At 35.4% G+C, this 12,574-nt stretch overlaps 1 protein-coding gene and 1 pseudogene across 4 annotated transcripts in view; one reads left to right on the top strand and one right to left on the bottom strand.

The window, feature by feature from the left end:
• The window catches only part of CBFA2T2 (CBFA2/RUNX1 partner transcriptional co-repressor 2), a 124,470-nt gene that overhangs the window by 20,083 nt on the left and 91,813 nt on the right, over nt 1-12,574 (top strand). The window lies entirely within an intron of this gene.
• LOC118610287 lies at nt 8,668-8,786 on the bottom strand (annotated as a pseudogene).

The raw sequence follows: 12,574 nt of genomic DNA, 5'->3' as shown, positions 1-12,574 counted from the left end.
TTAAAATTTGAAATGTATTGAATTAAACTATAGACTTTATAATGAATTAAGATGATTAATTCTCATTTCCCAAGACCATTTTAAAAAATGAAATTTTTACCTGGCTGAGGGAAATTTTTAAGATTTTTGAATATTTACACCCTTCTTAAAAGAATCAAGTAGTAGAGTGATGATAAAGGGAAATCGTGTTAGCCTGAGCAAAAGCACAAGAACTAAATATGAAGCTAATGAAGTTCTAAGCAAGGAAGGCAGATTATAGGAACCACTTTGAAAATTATGGATTATATATATAGCTTTCTTTTTCTCAGCAAGGACACTATACATGTTGGATCCATTTCACTGGCCTTTAGGAGACTTTGAACCAAAATGGATTGTTAAAGATTTTAAAGGAATTGAAGGAAGCATAGTGTATGGTTCTTTTTTCTGCCTCTTATGTGCAAGGTTAAAGTGAAGTTCTGCAAAGATTGTTCTACAGGGATGCCAGAGAAAAACATCTGAATATTTTGCTTCTTTCATGAATATAATTTATTCATTCAACAAATATTTACTGAGTATCTCCTATGCGCCAGGTAGTTTTTTGGTACTAGAGATAGAGCAATGATCAAAACCAATTCCTTGTTCCCATGGAGCTCGCAATCTAGTGAGGAGACAGCAAACAAATGTCTACTAAAACCCCAGGTGGAGATAAATGCTTTGAAGAAAAATAAAGTAAGCCAAGGAAGGGATTGGAAAATGGTGGGAGAGAGAAGAGAGAGGCTTGCTGCTTTTACGTGGAGTTGCTCATTTTCTGAATCTTTTGGTTTAAAAGCTAATTTATTTTTTTTACCTCTTTTTTTTTTTTTTTTTTTTTACAGTTATCACTTGTTTCAGGTTGAGCAGACTTCAGTTTTAAGGCCACCAAAATATGTACAGATATTTCTGTTTTATTATTCAGAGGATTATGTGTAACTCAGTGCCGGGCACATAGTTGGCATTTAATAAAAATTGGAATGTTTCCCAATAAACCTCAAGTAAGATCTTTTATTAAGAAAATAAAAACTGTCCTGCCATGAGTCATTTGGGCTGAATTCTTGATTAGGTAGGAAAGAAGGATGTGGAACTTAGGTTGACTAGGTAGGCGACTTTTGGGTGACTTTTTGAAGTTCCTTCTTTTGTTCCCCTTTTCATGTTATTGTGACTTTTGGATCCTTGAAAAGGTTGCAGGAATCCAGAATCTGGGAGTTTGAACACAGAAGTGATTTCCTCACTCTGTTGCTTATGTAACCATCTAGATGGGTGTGGCTTTGGAATAACTAAGGCGTTTTCATTTTTCAGACTGTGAGTTCTTGGGTGACGGGTAACATTTTTCCCCCTTTTTTGTTGTCATCATCATGGTTTTCTTTTGGAGCTTGCCTAGATGGGCATGCTATAACCCTGCAAATGTTTCCATTTTTAAATAAAAGAATTTTGTTGCAAATTTATTTTAAGATTATTTTTTTCTTTTCAAAGGTCTAATTCCATACTTTAAAAAATAAACAGGATCTATATGGTGACAGAAGGAGACAACTTTGGGTGGTGAACACAGTGCAACATACAGATAATATAGAACTGTACACTTGAAATCTATATAATCTTATTAACTGATATCACCCCAATAAATTAATAAAATTAATTTAAAAATAGAATTGATCTTAATAGAAGGGAAGTGTGTGCTTGGAGGAGGATTACCTTTATTCTTACTATGTTAGAAATGAACTGATTAAGTTACACCGAGGTAATAGGCACAATATTTTTAGGGGGCGTATTAATTTGAAAAGAAAGTTATGCGTGACTGCTGTGCAAAAATCAGAAAATGTGGATAATTATTTTTTGTCAACAGCTTTATTGAGATATAATTCATACATTGCCTTCTTTTAAAGTGTACATTTATGTTTGCGGCCATGCCACTCTGAACATGCCCGATCTTGTCTGATCTCAGAAGCTAAGCATGGTTGAGTCGGTTAGTACTTAGATGGGAGACCATCTAGGAATACCAGGTGCTGTAAGTGTAAAAAAATTAAAAAAATAAAATAAAATAAGGGATTGTAAACTGACAAGGTCCTTGCAATCTGTGAGGTCAACCAAGGGTTGTCGTGCCTAAAAAAAATAAGTAAATAAATAAAAGTAAAGTATACATTCAATGGATTTTAGTATATATACAAGGTTGTGCAACCATCAACACTGTAAACCAGAACATTTTCATCCTTCTCAAAATAAATCCCATACCCATTAACAGTCAATCCACATCTTCCTCTTTCCCAGCCCATAATCTCCTTACTGGATTTGTGTGTTCTGGACATTTCATGTAAAGTGTTAGTGTTAGAAACATTGCTTGAATTGTAGTATATTTAAACTCTTTTGCATTAATTGTCAATTTTTTTTAAATTGGGGAAAAATACAATATGTGGCCTTTTTTGACCAACTTCTGTCACTTAGCATGTTCTTGAGGTATAGTCATATTGTAGCATGTATTATCAGTTCTTTATACCTTTTTATTATGGCTGATAGTATCCACTATATGAAACACAATCTGTGTTCCTTATTTACAGATTCTCTAATTGCAGATTTGCCTGCTTGCTAAAATTTATTTGTAATCCCCAAATCAATATGTGGTGGTCATATGTGCACGTGAGCAGAGCAGTGAGAATTCTAGTCTCCTAACACTCAAATTCCCAGCTAAAATTGAACAAGGTGATGCTTTGCCTTCTCGTTTAACTCTCATGCCTTAAACAAGTCCTTTTTATGGCTTATTATACCATGTTTTTAAATTTTTTGTGCTTTTTGGTTGTTGATTTTGCTATTTAGAATGGTCTTTAAGTATGGTGCTGAAGTGCCTTCTGTTCTTCCTAAGCGTGAGAAGGCTGTGATGTGCCTGCCTTAAGGCTATGTGTTAAATAAACTTTGTTCAGATTTGAGTTTTATTGCTATTGGCAATAAGTTCATTATTAATAAGTCAACAATATACATTAAATAAGGTGTCTTTAAAATGGAAACACAGAAAACAAGACTAGGTATTGATCCATTAATAAAAATGTGTCTAGGGGCTCGAAGGAACCTAATCCTATATTTTCCCTAGGAGCAATGGTTTGGTATTTGCTAATTCAGTGTTTGCGGCAAGTTTATGGAACTTAACTACTGTGAATAATGAGATTCTGCCGTACACATTTTATCAGTTGATGCATATTTGACTTCTTTAAACTCCCTGGCTATTAATGAATACTGCTATAAGGATTTCTCTACAAGTTTTTATATGGACATATGTCTTCAGTTCTCTTGGGTGTATACTTGGAAGTAGAATTGGTGGGTTATATAGTAATTCTATGTTTAACCTTTTGAAGAACTGCTAGATCACTTTGCAAGAGTGGCTGACCATTTTATATCCCCAACAGCAGTTTATGAGGGTTCCAGTTTTTCCACATCCTCCACAGTGTTTGTTATTATCTGTCTTCTTGGTTATAGCCGTCTAGGGGGTGGGAAATGATATCACATCTTGGTTTTGATTTGCATTTCCCCAATAGCTACTAATGTTGAGCATCTTTCCATGTGCTTATCCTCATTTGTATATCTTCTTTGGAGAAATCTCTTTTCTTTGCCCAGAAGATAGCTTTTTAATGAAACCAAAACATCTGTTTGATGAGTAAATTTATAGAAAAGCTAAAGTTTCAAATTGTCAAAAACCCAAATTCAGAATTACAAATTAGCTTCTTACAGGATATTGATAGATTATGTGGGTACTTCTCCCTTTTTTCAGAAAGGTTGAATAAAAATTTCAGATTGTAATAAAGGAAGTAAATATCTTAAATTATGTCTCCATGTGAGGACTGCTCTCTGAATATCACTTTGAGAGGAAAATTTATCCCAGTCTGCTTCTTTGTGGTTGGAAGGCCTGGAAAGTTCTAGTGTCATATCTTACTCATGTGGCTTGTATTGCAATATGCTGGTAGGAGTTGGGTCATAAAGCCATATATTCAAGCGAGTGCAGGTGTGCATTTGAATGATGTCTAAGCAGATGTCTATATCTGCCATTATCATCTGAGTGTGTGATCATTCTGGTATTTCCTAATTTTATAGGATCAATTGGCAGTAGACTGCTTTTACAAGACTTGTGGAGCCATGTTGAGGTAGTTCTCGGCGTATTTGATATGGTTTGCTAAATCCATGAACCTTATTAAAAAGTGTTGTTCTCCTTTGTCTCCTAGATACAAATACTGAGTTTTGGATGTTGTGATTTGTCCAAATTTCAAAAACCGAAGGAAAAAACATGTATATTCGGCATATTTTTCATGAAAGGTGGAGATAGGAGTTCTACATAAGACAAGTTTTCCAGATCTTAAGAAACTCAATACCTCGTCAGAGGTGAATGGCCTGTGCACTCAAGTAACAGACAAGTTAAGATGAGGACATATGAATGGAATAAAGGAGATGATCAGTAAAGTATACATGAGGAAAATGTCATCTGAACCAGACCTTGAAGGACAGCTTTCAAAATAATGTAAAGAAGAGCAGATCATGACTCAAATCCAGATTTTTTGATTGGCTTGATTTATTTGGTTGTCTGCTTTTCTCCTTTGAATCAGAGGATACAGATTAGGCCTTTATTATCAACCTTTGACTCAAGTATCAGTTATATTTCTGCCCCTTTTTATGTGTGGAATCAGGGCTATGCAGATGTCTGTACCTGCCATTATCTAAGTGTGTGATCAATGCTCTACACCGTTTTGCCAGAGCTAGGTATATAACGATATGTGCAACTTGCCTTAACATGTTCATTCTTTCGGGTGAGAATCAGGCTATCTGCCCAAGAACAAGTTTATTAATCTGTTGCATCCAATACCAAGTTCTGGGGCCAATGGTGCCACCCATTGGCTGGTTCAAGGAAGTGTATAAACCTTATTCTTTCCCCACTGAGGGTTTATGCTGCCCACAGCTCAGTTATTTTCACATTATGACATTTCTCTCACATGTTTTTTTAAAAATAACCTTCTGTTCTTATTTCAATTCTAGTTTAATTACTGCATGAGGTTTTCCCATCTCTTTCTCTCTCCTTTACTTTGTCCTCTTTGTAAATTAAAAAAATTTTTAAAAAACTGGACATAAGATTACTCCTAGTATCTTTGTATCAAGAAAGAGGAAATAAGTAATACTTAAAATTAAAAAATTTTATCGAAAATAGAAATTCAGATATGAACTAGGCCACAGTTCCAGGGATAGGGGAAAATGTTTGCCAAGGCTCAGAGGTGGGAAAGCACAAGATATACTTACAAGATGGTGAATGCTCTTTCTCATTTAGGCCAGAATACATCTCACACACTGTTATTGTATATCCTCATCTTGTGTCTGGGGATTTTGAAAATGCATTTTTGTTGGATTTTTGCCCTGCTAAAAATTTTTGATCTGTTGCAATTCCACATTTGAAACTGCTTCATTCTGGATTCCTTATCCTTGGACCTTTCTAATAATTTCTGTGGTTACACTGAGTCTGATCTGTTCCTGTGCTAAACGAAAGCACACAGTCACAAAACTGTGGAGGCATAAATGAGAGGCATATGGGAGTGGTGTAAAAGGAAGGAGTCTTCATATGCCTGGGTGGGCGAGCTAAACTAATAGCTCCCAGCAGTTCTTCTGAATCAGACATTGTGGAGCCAAGAGTCTAGCATTTGGAATTCCACTGACTGTGCAAAGGGTCTGTCTTTTATCCTTCAAACCACCATTTGTTAAATGGCTAATGACCCGGTGGACCTGTTGACAACAAAGCGGGGAGGCTGGCAAAGATCAAGTTTAAAGGAAAAAGAAAAGAAAAGTTCAAAGGTAGGAAAGTAAGAACAAAAAGGGTTTGATCATATCTTTAACCTACCCTTTACTATTATTTTTTAACAATTTATTGTGGAGAATTTTGAACATACACAAAGTTGACAGAATGATGTGGTGAACCCCCATGTATCTATCCCCTCAGACCCAGTAGGCTGCAGTTACCACACTTAATGAACTCTGGTGAGCCTTGGTTTTGGTTTTTAGGCCTCTTTAGATCTTATCACCTTTGGCCTAATGCTTTCAAACTCTTTTTCCCTGTTTTAGCACCTAGTGTGTACAGAACACTGTGTTTAGGCTTTGTGATGAGTAGGACAGTACTTAACCTTTAAATACTGGAAGGAACTAAGTGCTGTTCAAGTATAGTTATGAGTGCAGAAAAGTAATTCTATCAAGGGAGCACAGTAATGAGGGGACTTAGGAAGGCTTTTTTGAGGAGGTGGCATTGTGTTTACTATAGGGGGTTTGGCAAGGCGATGGGGACTGGGTTCCTCAATCCAGATAGCAATGTAAGCAATCTGTTAGTTCTTTTTGCTGAGCTACTTATTTAGAATGTGACATTTATTTTTGTTAGATTTATAGCAAGATATATTTTGGATGAGCTTTCCTCCTTTAAGCAATTTAGAAATATAAGTCCATTTCATATATTTTCTGCTAAACTGTTTCTCCTTGAATGCTTATTATCAAGATGAAAACTGCAAGGTGTGTTAGATTTTTTGAGAATTACTATTTCAAAACAAACTGAGCCAAGTTTGATTGTCTGGAGGGGACGGCTAGAGGATGTGTGCTTCGTCTGTCTGCATCACTTGTTTCAGTTGTATTTATCAGTGAAATAAGCCAGGAGAGCAGTCTTTTGCACTTTAAAAAGCTGACAGGCCAAGGGGAAGTACACCATAAATAGTGTGTTGTAGATTAATGAGGTATTGAGCTAACCTAGCACCTTCCTCTGCCTTGTGCTTTGTTTTCTGCTGTTTCTCAAGGAATGATTCCTTTTGTGTTTCAGACCCATGTTTCTCACTGCCTACAGATGATGTTTGGCTTGGTTTACTGTCTTCTCATATCCAGCTGTTTCAAACTGCCTGGGATCCTTAGGGATCTATCTACCCACCCCCTCCTGAACAAGCAGTGCTTCTTCCTGAAGCACTGCGACTCTTTCTTCTTAAACCTTTATCACTTTTTCCCCTTGCATATAATTTGTTTTGTTCTTTCACTTTTTAAGAGGTTGAGGTATCATGGACATAGAATAAACTGTATATTTAAAGTGTACAGTTTGATAAGTTTGGACATGGATATACCATCACCACAATCAAGACAGTGAGCATAGCATTCCCTCTCATAAGTTCCTTGTGGAACTTTGTAATCCCTTCCTCTTACTCTTCCCCCGCCCCATCTCCAAGCCAACACCGATCTGCTTTTAGTCACTGTGAGTTAGTTTTCATTTTCTAGAATTTAACACGTATCATGTATTTATATTTTATATAAATCAAATCATACTGAGTATGTTCCTTTCCTCCCTCCCTCCCTCCCTTTGCTTTGGCTTCTTTCAGTATAATTATTTTAAGATGTTATATGCATCAATAGTTCATTCCTTTGTATTGTAGTATTCCATTGTATGACTATATCTCATTTGTTTATTCATCTGTTAATAGATGCTTGAGTTGTTTAGAGTTTTTGGCTATTACAAATAAAAGCTATCTTTGTAAATACATAGGAGTGGCCTGGCTGGATCATATGGTAGTACAACTATCTAAGAAATTGCCAGACTATTTTTCCAAAATATTTTCAAGTGCTTATTTGCCATCCATATATCTTCTTTGATGAAATTTCTGATTAAATATTTTACCCATTTAAACAAATTGGGTTATTTTCTTATCATTGATTTTGAGAATTCTTTATATATTCTGGATATAAGTCCTTTATAAAATATTTTCCCCCAATCTGTAGCTTGTCTTTTTATTCTCTTAGTAGTGTTTTCTGAAGAGTAGAAGCTTAAACATTTATTTGAAATACAGTTTATCAATTTTTTTCTTTTATGGCTGGGCTGTGCTTTTATTGTTGTATCTAAGAAATATTTGCCCAACCCACGGTTGCAAAGATTTTCTTTTATGCTTTCTTTTAACATTGTATGGTTTTGGTTTTATATTTAGGTCTAAAACATTTTTAGCTCGTTTTGCATATAGTATGAGATATGCATTAAAGGTATTTTTTTTTTTTTTTACAATGAATATGCAGTTGTTCTAGCAGCAGTTTTTGAAAAGACTATCTTTTTTCCACTGATCGCCTGTATACTTATGTCAGAAGTCGGTTGTCCATATATGTGTGGGTCTATTTCTAGACTCTTCCATTTATATGTTTGTCTTATCTTTATGCCTGTACCACACAGTTTGATTTACCATGACTTAAAATCAGGTTGTGTTAGTCCTCCGGCTGTACTCTTCTTTTTCAAAGTTGTTTAGGCTACTCTAGATCCTTTGCATTTCCAAATACAGTTTTAGAATCAGCCTTTCAGTTTCTACAAAAAATGCATGCTAGGATTTTGGTTGGGACTACATTGAATCTTTTTGGGAGGAGAACTGACATTATAACAATATCGAACCTGCCCATCTGTGAACATAATATATGTCCATTTATTTAGGTCTTTATTAATTTTTGAAGTTTTGAAATATAAGTCTTATACATCTTTGTCAAACTTCTCTTAAATATTTTACAGTTTGATATGATTGTAATTGCTTTTGTTTTTAATCTTAATTTTTTTTTTTTTTTAGGCGAGACAACCCTTGGTTGACATTACAGATTGTAAGGACCTTGTCAGCTTACAACTGCTTATTTTTTTATTTTTTACACCTACAATACCAGGTCTTCCTAGGTGGTCTCCCATCCAAGTACTAACCAGGCCCGACCCTGCTTAGCTTCGGAGATCAGACAGGATCAGGCTTGTTCAGGGTAGCATGGCCATAGACTAATCTCAACTTTTGATTGCTCATTGCAACTATGCAAAAATACAGTTGATTTTTGTGTATTGATCTTAAATCCTGCAACTTTGCTAAATTCACTTATTTCAGTAGCTTTTTTTGTAGATTCCTTTGGATTGTCTGCATCATCTGCAGATTGGCAGTTTTACTTTCAAATTATCAATTTTTTTGTTTATTTACTTAATGCCAATATTTTCTATGTTGTAACGACCTCAGAGATTCTGCCCTCTTCCATTCCCTCCTGTTATCACCTTGGTCATAGCCATTATTATATCATATCATATCTTTTTTTGTTTTTTAAGTAACTTAATGACAGGTGTCTCTATTACCAGACATTCTTCTCTCACATCTGTCTTGCTTGTGGCTATAAAAATTTGTCTTTAGAAAAAACACTGGCTTCATTCTGTTCAAGGCCATATCATTCATGGTTCCCAAGTATCACCACTTACATGAAGCTCTAACTTATTTATCCACATTGGGATCTCTCCCTTCCTGCTAATAACTGACATCTCGTCACCAGTCTGACTTATTCTAGTCTAGTCTTCACCTAAAATAATAGATCAGGGTGAGCATTAGAGTTGAGATTGAGAATTTGGTTTGAATTCCTGCTTTGCCATTTACAATGTATATAATCTTTGGTAAGGTCCTTAACCTGTGGGTACTGTGTTCTTATTTGTAAGAATACACTAACATGAGAAGGTCCTCACAATATGTTTTAAGGATTAAAAGAAAGAATACCTAGCTGTGTGCGAGGAACATAATGTGGGTAGTTAGTAAATATTTAGTTTGGCACTAATTTGAACACTTGAGTGAATGAATGAATGCTTGCTCATTTACCCTATTCCTGTATTGTTGTTTACGGTGTAATCTCATCTCAGGTCCTCTGAATCCTTTTTCATGTTTCAGGGTCGATGAAGTCACTTTAGTTACTCATATTCCTTCATTCTTTATATCTCTGTTTAGTTGCCCTCTTACTAAACTTAAAGACTTGAGACTTTTGAACGTCTTTGTATTCCTCTAACTGCCTAGCAATCATGTGTCATAGGTGCTAAAACAATTTGTTGGTTCTATAGTTAATTTAGAAGCAACAAAATGCTTTCTAAAGTTCGTTTTGAGGGGGAGGTAAGATTAAAGTTTTAGGGAAAAATAAATAGAATATTATGATATAATGGAAATGTTAGGAATATTTTAAAAATCTGATTAAAGATTAATTTTAATGATAGTTAACTTTTTTCTCTTTTGATTTTGATTTTGGCCATCACACAGGGTCATTCATGCAGCAAGATGGGAGTTTAAGGTAACTAAACCATTTCTTTTCTGTGCTACTTCATGAACATTTAAAAAATCACATTATTTCGGCAGAAATAGGTCAGTACTTCTTTAAGGGTTATATATATATATTTACTGTTTAGAAATGGTAATCAGATTAGTATGCATGGAGAAACTGCCCTTATAGCATACTGTTTGAAAAATGACTTAAGACTTCTCAGGTTCCAGTAGAAAGTTCTGTGGTAAGACTGCTTTGCTTATCAGAAAAAGATTTATTGGGCCATTTAACATTTTAAAATAAGGAGCTTTATGTGATACTGGTTACTTTTGTCATTTTAAATATTCACAGTAATCATTCTAAGCTGTTAAGCCTTCTTTAGTACTTTACAAATAAAGTATGTTAATAAAATCTTGATATCTAGGATACTTGTTGAAACACCTGACTGGTATACAACTGGCCAGTAATTCCTGACCACCATTCACATGGTATTGTGGAATTGTGCTCTAAGGGGTGCTATTCACATAGAGTATAATGTGGAAAGTAACCCCTGAGAGTTGTGTAAGTAGGAGTAGGAGGTATTAGCTCAATATCTTTGGCTCTAATAAGTCAATAAAGCAATTTGAACATTGCTGAAAGCTAGAGTTTAAGATGCACTGTGGGACCCTGGAAAGGGTAATTTGCTGGCAGCCAGGAGTCTGGGTTCTGGAACTAGTCACCAACTGACACTTAGCCTTCCCTATAGTACCATGAAGAATTTTTGTCTTTTTAATGGCTAATAATTTGAATTTAGCTGATGGGTTGAGGTCAGGAATGAAGTCCATTACTGAGGACACTAAAGGTGCCAGTCAGGTGATTGTTGAGAGGTCAAGTGATTAGAAGCAGTTTAGCCCAAAGTTAGACTCATGATTTTGGTGTGGAATGTGGATGGAAATCCACACACCTGCTTCATCTCCATTGGCTGGAGGTTGACTGATCATTTTTAGGTTATACTTTGAGTACATGGAAGGAACTTCAAGTTTATGAATCACAAAGCTGAGCAAGGCAAGAAAAGAAGCAAGGCTTGGTTCTCTTAGGTCTAGGTCTTCCTAGGACTGAAGATGAGTTCCAACTTCTGCCCATTGTTCAAGCAGTGGATTGGTCGTGGTAGACATTATGGCCTATACATTCTAGCCTAGGCTGATGCCCTTCTATTTTGATATATGCCCTGTATGAAATCATTTTTTCCTTTGTCTTAGTTCTTAACTTTTCCCTCAGCTCTAGGTGCATTTCCCCCAACTCATCTGAGCTTAAAACCTACCTATCTTCTCAACAAAGCATACCTTGTTTTTTTCCCCGGCTAGAAGAGATGTTCCTGTCATTTTGGATACTTTTTATTTTATATCTCAAATTATATTTGGTGCCATGTACATATTTATTCCTTGCTATATTACAGTCTTATTGAAGGCAGGGACTTTTGTATTTGTATCTCTTAGTGCCATGATTTTCTTAAATTTTCTTAAATTTTAGTGTATTGAAGAATCATCTGAGGAACTTAAAAGTTTGGATTCCTGGATTCCCCTCCCACCACCCCCACCCTCACCCCCACCCCCCATCCATTCTGATTCACTGGGTCTGATATGGGCCTGTGAATGTGCATTTAATAAGCTCCTCAATAGAATTTAGCCAGATAGGCTAGGGGCATGTGTGATTTATAGCGTCTAGCCCAGTACCTTGTCTTGCTGTTCAGAGAGCATATGGTATGATATGTTGATTAACTCAATCTGTAGTCAGTTTCAACCAGTAATCATTGGTATGTCTGCTAGGAGAAATGATCTTAAAACTATCAAGAATTAGATTTATTTTGTTCCTGGCTATCTAGTATTCTATAGATTTTTGTAAGTTGTATGAACTCTTTGCACCCTTAGTTTAAGGTGCCTTTTGACTTCATTTTTTAACATAGAAATTATCCTAAGCAAAAAGCTAAATATGAACATGCATGCATTTAAGTTTTCTTTAATCCTATATATCTTTAAAAATAAACTATAGTATGACTGACTGTCTTACAGAAAGCTATACTTTGGTCTTTGAGGAAACAGCAGAGATCTTTCTTACTAATTCTTAATTTACCTCCAATAAATCATTACTTTCTAGTGATACATTGTTATATTAGATATTGTAGGGGAAAATAACAAGTATATACTTATACGATTTTCTGGTGTAATAGGGGTGCTTAAGATGAACACATTAAATAGCTTAGAGAACACTCAACTCATTATGTGATGTCCACTGTATATAGGAAAAGTAAACCATTATTAGAGTTCAGAGAAGGGCAGATGAATAGGGACTAGAGAACCTGGGAAATCTCCAAGAAGATAATACAAGCTGAACCTGAATGTGTTTTGGAATTTGATCGGAAGAACAGAGCATTCTTAGAAGAAAGAACATAATGAAAATTAATTTTACAAGTGATAAAAATGGAGGCTCGGGAAGGAAAAAGTGAGTGACAAATGAGGCTTTGACACCGCTC

This window comes from Rousettus aegyptiacus, unplaced genomic scaffold (assembly GCF_014176215.1).
Source record: "Rousettus aegyptiacus isolate mRouAeg1 unplaced genomic scaffold, mRouAeg1.p scaffold_m13_p_12, whole genome shotgun sequence".
NCBI lineage: Eukaryota > Metazoa > Chordata > Mammalia > Chiroptera > Pteropodidae > Rousettus > Rousettus aegyptiacus.
Note: the sequence above shows the minus strand (reverse complement) of the source record. Positions and strands in the feature narration are given on the sequence as shown.